Below are 14,756 nucleotides of genomic sequence, written 5' to 3'. Positions count from 1 at the left end.
TGAATATTATTAACGAATTAACTACTATAATTTGAAAATTATGTTGACTAAAATAAGAAAAATAACAATAATTTTAGAGTCACTAAAAACGTAAATTCCTAAGTGCATTGGAATTTAAAAAATTCTTGCCATAGAGCTTAAATGAAAAAAAGAAAAAAAACGTTTTATTTGTTGCGATGGCTTAAAAAAAGCTTAAACACAAAAAAACTTTTAATATAACCAATGACACAAAAGAGTGTATGAACGGAAGTAAAAGTAATTTACTACTTTCTGGATGGGCAGAAACGGAGATGTACACTTCTACGATCTGCGGTGATTTAAAATATTCAAGTTCGAATGCGTTTACAACAGCAAGAGAGACATATTGAGGTGACCATTCAGTATGCAGGTTTAAACAAAATTTCCTTTTGTTTTAAGAGGAATGATACGTGAGGCGACCATACCGTTCGACATCTCTGGTGTTACCTCACATTTTTAATAATACACAGATAAATAAAATTCTTTATACATAACTGACTATCTATAGTCGACCCTGAACTCAGCTACATCTACAGATGTAGGTGTTTGATTGTATACTGACTAGTCACAGTAATGTGAGCGTAAATAACCATCTTCTGCAATGCGGGCCGCTTCGAGACGCGCAGGAAGAGAGTCGGTGAGATTCTGGAAGGCGCCGACAGGAATGTGCAGCCACATCAACTCCAGTACATAGCGCATACAGCCCTATCGAGGTGGTCCCAAGATTCTCGACTGGGTTTAAACCCGAGGAGTTTGGTGGCCAGGGGAGCACGGTAAACTTATCCGAATGTTCTTCAGACCACTCACGTACACTGCGAGCTGTGTGACACGTTTCATTGTCCAGCTGGTAGATGCCATCGCGCCGAGGAAAAACAAACTGCCTGTAGGGGTGCACATATATCCAAAGAATAGAAGCATACATGTTGATCCAGTCTGCCTTCCAGAGTGACAAGATCACCCAGGAAATGGCCCCACATCATAACGCTCCCTCTTCCGCCCTAGGCGTTTACGACCTAGAGCTTTACGACGATTGTTGCGTGGTGTTTGCTTTCAGACGTTTCTCAACGTCCATGCCAACGGCCACCTGCGCGATGAAGCATAAGACGTGATTCATATGTGCAGGTCACCTTGTAACACCATATCTCTAATGCTCTACTGATTTATTTTGCCTTTTATTTTATTAAATGTTACATCGTTGAGCTTCTGTAAATGTGTTTGATTGAATAGGTACCATGAGAGTGTTTATTCTTTTCTCTGTTATAAACTTGATCTCTTTTAGAATGTGGGAAGTTTGACTTATGTAATATGTACGATATGAGCAAATGATATGTTTATCTTTCTCACTTAATGTCTTTGGTTATCTTTGAGATTGAATAATTTCGTTTAAATAATTTTTTATGAAATGTTAATGTGTGCAAAGGTTCTGTTTTATTTAAAATGTTTGTTTGTTGTTATGTAAGCTGCTGACTTTCACTTAGGGTTCTTAGTTATGTTATATGTAAAAGGTGTTGTGGTTCCCCTAGGGAACGGAACTGAGTAGCGCGCGCAAATTGTGGTTGGTCTAGGTAGAAAAGGTGGAACAAACAGTCAGTCGGGGACGAGATACCAAACTGTGAACTGGCATGTTAAAGTTGTATATTGTGCTGGTTCCGAGAGAAGCTTTTCCTGACGCTTTCCAATGCCTCGGATGGATGGATGAAGAGCTGGAAATATTCTGGAATTACCATCGCCACCAAGAAGTGACAAGAGTCCAGCAATTATCCCTGCTAATCCACCTACTAACATGAAACCGCCACCACATTGCGCAATCACTGTAACGGAACACTATAATAATGTACAGTGAAGGATCAGTTTATTGGATGTGTTAGTGTACTCAAATATAAGGTAATATATAACTAAATTTATGTACCTACCTTGATTTTTTTTCCTTATTATAACACCTCTCAGGTTACTCTCCGTTTGAACTAAAGTGATTACCGAATGTCCTTCCTGAAAGAACATTAAAGCCCACTGTTTTGCTAATTAATACCTCTTGACCATAACAAAAAGAAAGTTACAGTTAATGTGGCAAGAGAGTGAGTTAAAGCAAATGATGCTTGCTGAAAATAATTTTCCTATTAAAATTGCTTATTAATATGTTGTTGCCAACTTCGAAATTAAAAGTTCTTAAGACTGAGGCTTATAAAGTTTTCCTTAGTAACTGATCACATTGCTGCCTGTTATAAATCGCAGAAGGTGAGTCAGTATCTTACAAATACGTTAATTTTGTGTCCCACTGTAGTAAAAGTGGAAAACTGCAGTTGTGGAAAGTTCTATATTCATGCTTGCTAAGCACTGTTTTTTGTGTATTGAAAGTGCATATTAATGTTGTAACAGGATCTATAGTTTGTTTATTGTGATCATGCTAAATAACAATTAATATAACGACCACTATCTGTGAAAACAGTAACTTCTTTTCTTCAAAATTCAGTGAGAAATTTTTTGTTAGTGAAATTCATTTAACTTTCATTCTAAATAGAAAAGTATTTAGCTGAGAGAGAGACTTAACTTATGACCAGTTTATAATTTTGCAGCGAACTACATTTACAATTTTTTTATAAGATGGGAAAATGTTTGAAAAGTAATATGGAACCTATGCCTATTTTATGATTCTATGGTCAATATTGATAGTAATATTATTGAGACAATTCAGTTTGAACAAGCCTTGAAGGCAAAAGTATATGTCGTTTTCTGTTGCCATTATGCCAATAGCCATGTTATCTTATAACTGTTAGCATCATTTTTTTAACGTTAACATATGCAGGTGCCAGAATTCATTGCACTCACGTGTTGCAAAATATAGGTTGTGTTTGTCCGTTAAAGTTACTCATACTTATTTTATTAAACAAGAATGTCAATAATGCTCTTGCCTAATTAGGCTGGCGACCGTTTTCCTTACTCTTTGAGCAGTGTAGATAGGTAAAATATTGTTTGTTACTGTTTAAATATTTACATAATTCTGATTTTCACTTGCGATAAGCCAGCCCCATTATGTACAACACGGTCAACATAACAAGATTCCTGTCACAGGGTAACACTGCTCTGCTGCTTTAAACCATAATTACTTTAACAAGATAGTTTTTATTTCACAACCTGCCTCCAACTTTAAGGTTATGGTATAGCAGTAGCAGACAGGAGTGTTATACGTGGCTTTTCTGTGACAGGACTAGGTGTTCTGTTGGGACATAGTGCGTAATAGACCAAATTTGGTGTTTGATTACATAAGCTACGTAAATGCTGTTGCAGTGTTATATGTGGCGCCGCGTGACAGGATGTTGTTCAATTTGCACCTACAGCCGAAAAAAATTATAAGTAGTTAGTATTTTACAAACATAGAGTGAACAGACAACGTCCAGCGGCACGAACCGGTAACTTATTTAACAGAACGGGTAGTGAAAGTTCAGCTTAAATTGAAAATAAAAGGTATCAGTACTTAACAGTAATTAAAATGGACAGAAAACTAGAAATAAATCTAGACACGCGAGAACAGAATGCAATCGAGAACAGTTCAGGCAGCACACCAACAGATGGCACTCCGCGCGAGTTAAATTAGGTACGACATCATGCGGACGTCAATAAACAGATCGAAGCTATGAATGTCGCGCGTACTAAACATGACAAAATAGGCGATGTTGTCGAAGACAGTGGCTATGCTAATGAATCGGGGGATATGTTTGAATCACCAAAAACAGAAACGGCTGTAGTTTCCGAACACGAGAATGCAGTAGAAACTAAAAGTGAAAAGACACCAGATCTGATGATTAACTTAGAATACTGTCTGCCCAATTTGCAGCGCAAAATGACAATATTAATGACAATATTAAGGCACAAATTGCAACACAAATTGCAGCACTAGGTAGTGATATCAGTCGACAGATGCAGTCGCAAAGCCAGAATCTTAGTGAACAAATCGAGAAGGTAGATGTTAAAGTAGACATTGTGAGTAATGAAATCAAAAACCTCAAAACCGAAATTACTGACATCAATGGCAATATTGCCAATGTACAATGACAAATTGATGACATTAACGAAAGATTTGACACTGAAGTAATTAAAATTCAAGATCAAGCAGAACCCTTAGTCATCACTAAAGTGGACGAAAAGGTATTCGGTATTAAATCCGAAATACAAACAGAATGTAATGCTGAATTTGCACAGATTAAGCAATCTGTAACAGAAACAAGTAGAGTACTAACCAAACAGATTGCTACCTGCAATAAGAAGTGTGATCATAACATTTCACAAATCCAAAGCAAAATGTAAGACTTGGAAAGAAAAATACAGTCAGGGGCTACAAAATTTACTGAAAGAATGCCTTTCAGTAAAATATTAGAGGGCGAAGAAAAATTCGACCCTGCAAAGAGGTTGATTTTGTAAAAAACTGCGAAAGGAACTTTCCTGAATATTTATCTGATCAGAAAAAAATTAATGTTGTAATCAGTGCATTAACAGGAGAAGCAAAAAGGTGGGGGTTGAATCTGGATACAAACCAGATGTCTTTCGAAAGCTTTAAACAAAAATTCATTGACGAGTACTGGTCAGAACAAAAACAAGACCAGTTGTGGCGTGAGTTCCTAATGGCCAGGCTGTATGATATCAGAGATAGGCAAACCGTCCGCCGCTCGTGGTCTCGCGGTAGCGTTCTCGCTTCCCGAGCACGGGGTCCCGGGTTCGATTCCCGGCGGGGTCAGGGATTTTCACCTGCCTCGAGATGACTGGGTGTTTGTGTTGTCCTCATCATTTCATCATCATCCAGGAAAGTGGCGAAATTGGACTGAGCAAAGATTGGGTAATTGTACGGGCGCTGATAACCACGCAGTTGTGGCCTCGAGATGACTGGGTTTTGTGTTGTCCTCATCATTTCATCATCATCCAGGAAAGTGGCGAAATTGGACTGAGCAAAGATTGGGTAATTGTACGGGCGCTGATAACCACGCAGTTGTGCGCCCCACAAACCAAACATCATCACCCTCAGAAATAGGCAAACCATGAAAGTTTTGCGAATCATGGTACAGAAAGCTGATACATCAGGAGGGTAGGAGGACTGAAGCCAAGATCGTTTGGGTTCTTTGGCAGAAACTGCCTGAGGATTCTAAACGATATGTTGGGAGTACTCAAAAGTTTTTCTGCGTTCTTAGAAAGGGTAGAGGATGAAGATCACTGGCGAAGAAATCGTGAATCTCGTCCCTATAATAACAACAATTGTGTGTGTGTGTGTGTGTTTGAGGTTTACGGGCGCTAAACATCGTGGTCATCAGCGCCCAAACGCATAAAAACAGGAACACATGCAGCGAAGGGACTAAGACAAACAGCGAACAAGGAGAACGGCTAAAACACACAGACCTGACGCAGTTTCAAATCCTCACACACAGAGGTAAAACGAGAGGAGAAGGGACACACTAAAAAGGAAAGGAAACACAAGGGAAAGAGAACAGAAACCGAAGGGAAACAAGGAGGTAATCGTGACTGGCTGACCTCTTACCTAAAACCCGGGTGAGCCAGTCACCCAGCAGCACATTAAAACCCTCTCCCTAAAATCCGAGGCAACAAATGGGACAGGACACAAAACCGTAAGACCTTAACTACAGTCGTTGCGTCATCTTGTAAAATAGAGGGCAAATCCGGTGGCAAGGAAACCACCGCCCTCTGGTTAGAGAATAAAAGACAGTCAAGTAAAATGTGGCGGACAGTAATCTGGACGCCACAAGAACTGCAGATTGGGGGGTCCTCCCGCCGGAGTAAAAAACCATGTGTTAATGGACTGTGCCCGATGCGGAGGCGAGTGAGGAGAACCTCATCCCGCCTGCATGACTGGTAGGACGTACGCCATGGCCGCGTGGTAGCCTTGACCAGACGCAGCTTATTGTCACCGACTGCCAGCCACTCCTCTTCCCACTGACGCATAACACGAAAACGCAGGAGGGAGGTAACAGCATGGAGGGGGACGGCACAGTCAACAACATGAGGGAGGGAACATGCATCTTTGGCAGCCACATCCGCCAGTTCGTTTCCCCTAATACCCACGTGCCCCGGCACCCAGCAGAAGGACACCTCCTTCCCCTGCCGTTGCAGGTGGAGTAGGGCATCGTGGATGTTCTGGACGACCGTATCCTCTGGGTACAAGTGTTGCATGGTCTGAAGGGCACTCAGGGAGTCAGAACAGATGAGGAACTTGAGACTGGGAACACATCTCATCTGCTCCAATGCCCGCAAGATCGCAAACAATTCGGCATCGAAGATGGTAAACGCCGCAGGAAGCCGTAACTTGACGACTCGATCAGGGAAAACAACAGCACAACCAACAGAGTCCCCCTGTTTAGAGCCATCCGTAAATACTGGTACATGGTCGGGATGCTGATTTAAAATATCATAAAACAAGGAGATAAAAACAAACGCAGGAGTGCAACTCCTCCGGTACTCCGACAAGTCTAAAAGGACGCTGGGCCTCTGGAGCAACCAGGGAGGCAGGCGAGTAAAACCTTGTCGTTGGGGGGCCACACGCTCCACACCAAGGGACTCAAGCAAACGCTTGGCACGAATCCCAAATGGTCTCGTTGCCCTGGGACGACTGGAAAAGAGACGTTCCATAGGCGGTCGGGCAACGGTAGGGTACGCAGGGGAGGTAGGACAGGCAAGGAATTGACACACCCGTCGCACCATGAGGAGTTGCCGCCGGATGGCGAGCGGCGGTTCCCCTGCCTCAGCACACAGGCTGGGGATGGGACTGGTACGGAAGGCACCAGTGGCCAGCCTGATACCCTCATGGTGTACGGCATCAAGAATCTTCAGATACGAAGGCCTTGCTGACCCATACACGGTGCAACCATAGTCAAGACGCGACCGGACGAAAGCCCTATAGAACTGCAGCAAACGCGCCCGATCTGCTCCCCAGGACCGATGGCTCAGACACTTCAAAATATTCAGTGCCTTCAGGGCCCGCACCTTGAGGTCTTTAAGGTGAGGCAACCACGACAACTTGGAATCAAAAGTGAGGCCCAGGAACCGCACAGTGTCGCTAAAAGGAAGAATGGTGTCCCTCAGACGCAATTCAGGGGAGGTAAAAAGACGTCGAGAACGATTAAAATGAACACACACACATTTTTCTGCAGAAAAGGTAAAACCCGTCTTCGCAGTCCATGCCTCTAATCGCTGTATCGTAAGCTGCAACTGCCGACTAGCAGTGACAAGACTGGAGGAAGAACAGAAAACAGCAAAATCGTCCACAAACAAGGAGCACTGGACAGGACTCCGGATAGTGGACGTGATACTGTTAATGGCGACAGCAAAGAGGGTGACACTTAAAACGCTTCCCTGAGGAACACCATTCTCCTGCACAAACAATCAGATAGCACATTACCAACCCTATAACGAAAGAGGCGGTGGGAAAGAAAGGACCGAATGAAGATGGGGAGACGGCCACGAAGGCCCCACTCATGGAGTTGATTGAGGATATGGCGGCGCCAAGTAGTGTCATACGCCTTATGAATGTCAAAGAAGACACCAAGACAATGCTGGTTACGTAGGAAGGCCTGCTGGATGGCCGCCTCAAGCAGGGTCAAATTGTCGATAGTGGAACGACATCGCCGAAAGCCACACTGAGAGGGGCTAAGGAGCTGCCTGGTCTCGAGCAGCCAAACCAGGCGACGGTTGACCATGCGTTCCAACGTCTTCCCGACACAGCTCGTCAAAGCAATACTGCGATAACTGCTGGGATGCGTTCGGTCCTTCCCCGGTTTGAGGAGAGGAATCAAAACCGCCTCCCTCCACGAGTCAGGGTATGTGCCGGATAACCATATCATATTTAAACAACTCAGGAGAACTTCCTTGGATGGCAGCAACAAGTGCTGCAGCATGCTGTACCGGATTTGATCATGACCAGGCGCAGTATCATGAGCCACAGACAGCGCCGAATCCAGTTCCCACATTGTGAAGGGGCAGTTGTAGGGTTCAGAATTTGGAGACCGGAAGTCCAAGTGACCCCTCTCGATGGCAGTTCGGTAGCGGCAGAAATCTGGATCACAGTTAATTGTGGCGGTAGATTCCGCAAAATGCATGGCCAGTGTCTGGGCAATGTCTCTCGGCGCCGTGAGGAGACATCCCTGATGCAGCAATGCCGTGACAGGTAGTGGGCTGCGTTGCCCAGAAATCCTCCTGATGGCTTCCCATACTTTCGTAGAATTAGTGGAGCGGGAGATGGAGTTCAAGAACAATTGCCATGACCGTCGTTTGCTCTCTTTAATCACTCGCCGCGCTTTGGCCCTTGCCACCCGAAAGGCCGCAAGATTGTCAGCTGAGGGACGGCACTTGAAGCAGCGCAGAGCTGCACGGCGGGCTCGGATGGCGGAGCGGCACTCAGTGATCCACCAGGGGACAGGACGCCGCTTGGGATTACCGGATGACCGTGGAATGGACAATTCAGCAGCATGGGAGATCACGGCTGTAACATGGTCTACCCATTCGTGGACGCTGGCACGGTGTTCCAAAACAGCCAGTTGGCCGAAAAGCGTCCAGTCAGCTCTGCAGAGGTGCCACTGAGGCGGCACTGAAAATGCCACAGCCTCATCCAGGAGGCGAATCCAAAGGGGGAAGTGGTCACTAGAATGGAGGTCAGCAACAACCTCCCACAGAGCAGAAGCCGCGAGTGCTGGAGAGCAAAAGGAAAGGTCAATAGCCGACGACGACCCGGAAGCAGTACAAAAATGAGTGGGGGCACCAGAGTTGAGGATGCACAGTTCTTCAGACATCATGAGGCTTTCCAGAATGCGACCCCTGGGGCAAGTAGTCGGAGAGCCCCATAAGACATTATGAGCATTGAAGTCCCCCAGCAGAAGAAATGGGTGGGGGAGTTGGCTAATAAGGTCTGTGAGAGCCTCAGAGTCTATCACATCCTGAGGAGGTAAGTAGACTGAACAGACTGTGAGCCTCCGACCCACAAGAAGGTCAACTGCAACTGCTTGCAAGTCTGTAACGAGAGGGAGCTCAGATGAGGGGTGCAGGTCACGGACAAAAACCGCAACACCACCCTTTGCCCTTTGCCCCGTCAGATCATCTTTCCGATAGACGGTATAGCCCCGTAAAGAAGGAGCATCAGTGGCCCGAAAATGTGTCTCTTGGAGACATAAGCACAAAGGGCCCTCTCGTACAAGGAGTTGTAATTCGGCCACATGCGTCCTGAACCCATTCAGGTTCCACTGTAATATGGGAGCCAGTGATTAGGGTGGCTGAACTTTCACCCTTCCTCTGGGCTTCGGAGGAGAGCCCGTACCCGCTGGAGATTTATTCCTGGGGCGAGAAGATCGCCCCCGGTCGACATCGATGTCCATCAGCTCCGATGACGACCCACGGGAGATGTCAGACAGTACGATGGCCTCGTCATCGGACCGACCCTGACTAGTCTCCTCAGGTGGCAAAACCTTCACCTTCGGCGTCTTTGTCTTGGAGGGCTTAGAATGCACAGCCTTGTCAACAGGTGGAACTTTACTCGCCTGGGCAGAAGGCGCCATAGGGGGAGGGGCAGGAAGTACCCCAATGTCAGCAACCACAGCCTTGTCCGATGTTGCAGGGAGAGCCGCAGGTTGCAAAACAACCGCAGCAGCACAAGTGCACTGGCAAACGCAGGTATTAGTGCTAACACTAGCAACCTCCGTTTGCGTAGCAACAGTGGCCATTTGTACCGGTTTCTTCAGAGCGGAAGCGAAAGACGTTGTAAACACAGGAGGTTGCATGGCCTTAAAGAGCTTCTTGGCCTCGCCATAGGGGATGCGCTTAGATGTTTTAATCTCCTGTATCTTCCGTTCTTCGAGATAGATGGGGCAGACCCGGCTCCAGACAGGGTGACTCCCAGAGCAATTCACGCACTTCACAGGCGATGAACAATCGGCTCCTTCATGGGCAGGCTGACCACATTTACCACAAGTGGCTATCCCATTGCACCCCAACGTAGTATGCCCAAAGCGCTGACATTTAAAACAGCGCATGGGGTTGGGGAAATATGGCCTTACTGGCAAACGTAAGAACCCCGCTTTAACATGCTCTGGGAGTCTCGGGCAACTGAACGTGAGAATAAACGAGTCGGATTTGACTAGGTTCCCATCGACTCGTTTCATAATATGCTGCACGTCAACAATACCGTCATCAGCCCATTCAGATTTTAACTCATCTGTGGGGATATCCACCAAATCCCTACATGTCACAACACCCTTACTATAGTTCAGAGTGGAGTGGAGCTCGGTCTCGATAGCGTATTCTCCAAGACAGGTTGCCTTCCGAAGAGAAGCGACTTGACGGGAACTAGAAGTCTCAACTAACAGAGTCCCATTGCGGAGTCGCTTCACAGATTTAAGTGTTCCTGCAATCCCCTCAAGACCCTTGTGGATGTAAAAGGGAGAAACCCTCTCAAAGCTACCCTCCTTCCGTTTAATAATCAAAAACACATTCTGATTATCAGCATATGCTCTGTTACGACAGTCTGATAAATCTCGATCAACACCAGGCGCTGGAGGACTCCCAGCACGAAGTCGCTTTTTCGATTGGGTGTGTTTTCCTACCAGTGGCCCACCCAATCCACTGGTAGGGGGAAACGTAGAGGTCGAAGGGTCCATTGTGGTCCCACGAGCAGCTAGGGAACTAAAGGTCCGCTCAGACAGAGCCCCGCGTGCCTGAGTAAGCCTGATACAACTGGGGTGCGGCAGGTGCCCCAGAGGTTGCCCGCTTGCGACTGTTCCACCCCAACAGCCATGCATCTCATAGGCGCGGAGCACACCGGAAGATTGAGGGGTTTTTATAGAGGTTGTCCTTCCTCGCAATCCAGGCGGTCAAGCCAAGATTACCATTCCCCGCAGCACACAACATTCCACCGCCGCGCCATACAGTGGTCGCTGAAGCATGTCCGGGGGTTACGGTGACAGGAAACTGGCAGCGCCGACCAGTCCCCAGCTCAGGACCCCGGGGTCGCCAAGCCCGTACTCAGCAAATGAATGCTGAGCCCCTGGGGGGAATAACAACAATTATTCAAGAGAAAGTAATGACCATCATGAACGACCTGAAAATGATAGATATCATGTAAATACGATTCAAGAGGTCGCGCGAGAGGAAGGGGAAACTATAAGACGCGCGGTAGGGGATACATGGCGCGGAATTTCCAAAATAGAGACGAAATGGAAAACTGAAAACAGAGTGTGTTATGGGCCGGATTCACGCGGAAACCGGTTTTGGGCCCAAGGAAAAGATGTCAAATAATAAATTCGAGAAGGAAAGATGTAAAATATGGGGCGCCCTGGAATACGTGCATGGAGTGATACATAGTGGCGACTGGCGAGCCTAGTGTGAAGTCACGTGACCACTTGTGCTCGGGACAGCGCTTGCGGGAGCACTACACATTGTATTTAGCAACACACACAAATCGTCGAGGTCAGAACAAGATGGCTGCCGTACAGAGAAACAGAAGAGGCGGGATCGGACACTTCCCTTGGCCGGTTTCAGTAATAGACGAATGTAAAACTGAAAATAAAGTTAATATGTCATATGATAAGGATAACTCAATATCGGAATCGTGCGAAAAGGCATAATTAAAGAATAAAAGAGAGCCAGAGAAGGCGAGTGGAAAGTAGAATATTTGTACAGTTACTGATGTATATGAGGTAAAAGACGTAGATGTGGGGTAGGTTATGATGAATGAAGAGGAAAGGAAGGTAGAATATGCCACGCAAAAGACGTGTGCACACTTAATAATAGGTGAAAATGATGTAGAGAAGGACGTTAGTAAACATTGCAAATGTTGATGGAAAGGTGTTCTGTGATTCTAATGCAGAAGGGTCTAGCAGGAATTTCGCACGATTGTCTGAGAATTATAGCAAGGAAGAAAATGAAATGAAGGTTATCGAAGTATATGACGATTATACTAAGTATGAAGTTAAGGCTGAATTCATTCAAAGTGATACAACAGAAGTACCTGAGTGTCCAAACGATGTGCATTGTGTAGAAAATAATTAAAAAAACAAAGTAGCTGAAACATCTAGAGATAATCTGCCTCACTGTTTAAAAGTTGCTTTCCTGCTCGAATCTGATAACGAAATAGAACCTAGTGATAGCTCAGATGGAGAGACTACAGATTCAGATACAGATGAGTTTTCGGAGGTAGACAAACATAATTATACCTTTACAGAAAGAGGTTACAAAAAAGTTAATGACATCTTTTCGAAACAAAATCCGCAATGCATAACCGAAACAAAACCGAAAGAGCCGCCAGATGACACTATATTAGGGCAAGCATTGATTAATGTAATGAAAGAAATAGATTAACAGAAACCTAATTAACCTACAGATATAAATATAGTAGAACGTGAATTGTTGAAAATCTGTATAGAGGTAGAGGTCAACAAACCCAAAAAGCCACCTGATATACAACAGAAATCTGTAGATAATATTTCCTGGAAAGACATTATGTTTGAGCAGGATCTGTTATTGAGAAGAACAGGAGGAAAAATAACACAGAATTACTAAACAAACTACAATACCTGTAAATGTTTATAACACTGAGCTGCAAGTGCTTTTAGACACAGGATCCCAAATCAGTGCCTTATCAGAATCATTCTTTGAACATATTTCACGTAAACCAGGGCTAGTAATAATGTCTGTGAGTGGAGTAAAAATTGTAGGAACTACTGGTAGGTCCAGGAAGCCCATTCAAAAACAAGTATTGATGGACTTTGAAATAGGAAGTCAAAAATTCGAACATGATTTTTTGGTGGTCCCTGAACTAAGTGCTGAAATGATTCTAGGTACTGATTGGCTATACAAGGAAAAAGTAATTTTAGGTTGTGGTAGTGGAACTGTTAATATTAATAGGGAAACCAAAACAATAGAAATTTAATTTGAAGGTGACAACCAAGTCCAAGATGTTAATGTAGAACCCATATTGGTAAAAATAGAATCTGAAAATGATGGTTTATCCCAACTATGTGAAATATACCATGTGAAATATTTATTGCAGGATGATCAAAAAACTGACAGTTTTAGGGAACTTGTTGATGTTATCCAAGAGATCTCCTGTGAACAGAAAGAGGATTTATTTAATATCTTGAATAATAATAAGGAAGTGTTCTCTGATAAACCAGGTGTTGTAAACAACTTTGAATACCGTATGGATGTCATGGAACATGAACCATTCTTTGTCAGACCATACCCAATACCTATAGCTAAGAAAGAAGCAGTACAAGCTGAAATTGATAAAATGTTGGAATGGGGGGAATAGAGAGAAGCAATAGTGAATACAACAGTCCACCTATTATAGTCAATAAGGATGGAGGCGTAAGAGTAGTCATTGATGCACAGACACTCAATAAAATTGTCAGGAGATAAGTAGACAAACTCGAAAATTCAGATGATTTATTACAAAAGTTCCATAATGTAAAATATCTAACCAGTCTGGACTTCACTGCCACATATTGGCAAATCCCATTACACAAAGATTCTAGGAAATATACAGCTTTTTGTTTGCAGGAAAATGTTACCAATATAGAGTTGTACCATTTGGTTTAAATACCTCTGTTTCTGTTTTTATTAGGGCTTTGGATTCTGTTTTATGAAAAGAACTTTGTGCCAGATTGACTGAATATATAGATGACCTGTTGATTGCTACTGATAACTGGGAAGAACATTGTGACCTGTTAAACAAAACCCTTATTGCTCTTCAAGCAGGGGGCATGACTTTAAAGTTAAAAAAGTGTGAATTTGTGAGACAAGAAATTAAGTTATTAGGACACATAATAACCACATCTGGGATTGGCAAGGACCCAGAAAAGCTTAATGCTATTGAAAAGTGCCCTCCTCCAAAGAACAGGAAACAATTAAAAGCGTTTTTAGGTATTTGTGGGTTTTACCACAAATTTGCGAAGGGACAAGCTTTTAACATCCCACATTTGAATAGCTTGTTGAAGAAAAATAGTGTCTATGTTTGGACATCTGAATGTCAGAAAGATTTTGAAAATTTGAAAACTGAGCTAATAAGGGAAAACATTTTATATCATCCAGTTTTAAGTGAGCCATTCCACATGATTACAGGCAGTAGTGCTTATGTTATTGGTGTTGAATTATTTAAGAAAAACACAGAATCTGGGGAAACAGAACATAGGACCATTGCTTTTAGTAGTAGGACTTCAACTAAATATGAGGAAAACTACACTACTTCAGAGAAAGAGGCTTCAGCAATCATTTGGGGATTAAAGAAATTTAGGAATTATTTATGGGGACATAAAACTATAATTCATACAGACCACAAGGCATTAACCTTTTTGAAAAAAACTGTTGACTGTTGACCGGCAGGTTGAGTCGATGGGCCCTGTACTTACAACGGTTTGATTATGAGATATTGTATATTAAAGGTAGGGACAATTACGTAGCCGACGCTTTATCACGATGGCCTGAAGGTATGAACAACTTACTGAGGGAATGTAATGAAAATGGCAAATTTCATATAAGATATTTTAAGGAGGTTCCTGGTAGGAAAAGAATCGAGCAAATTTGTAAAAGCATGAGGTTCCACCAGAATGAGGATGAAATATGGAAAGTCAGTGAAAGTTAATTTTAGTAACCCTGACTTCCCACAAATCAGTAGATTTTACAAGATATTTAATGGAGTTTTATACAGGAGAAGGAATACCAGTACCGAAGAATGGAAGGTGTGTTGGCCTAGGCAATAT

This window comes from Schistocerca cancellata, chromosome 4 (assembly GCF_023864275.1).
Source record: "Schistocerca cancellata isolate TAMUIC-IGC-003103 chromosome 4, iqSchCanc2.1, whole genome shotgun sequence".
NCBI classification, from domain to species: domain Eukaryota; kingdom Metazoa; phylum Arthropoda; class Insecta; order Orthoptera; family Acrididae; genus Schistocerca; species Schistocerca cancellata.
This window is presented reverse-complemented; position numbering follows the sequence as displayed.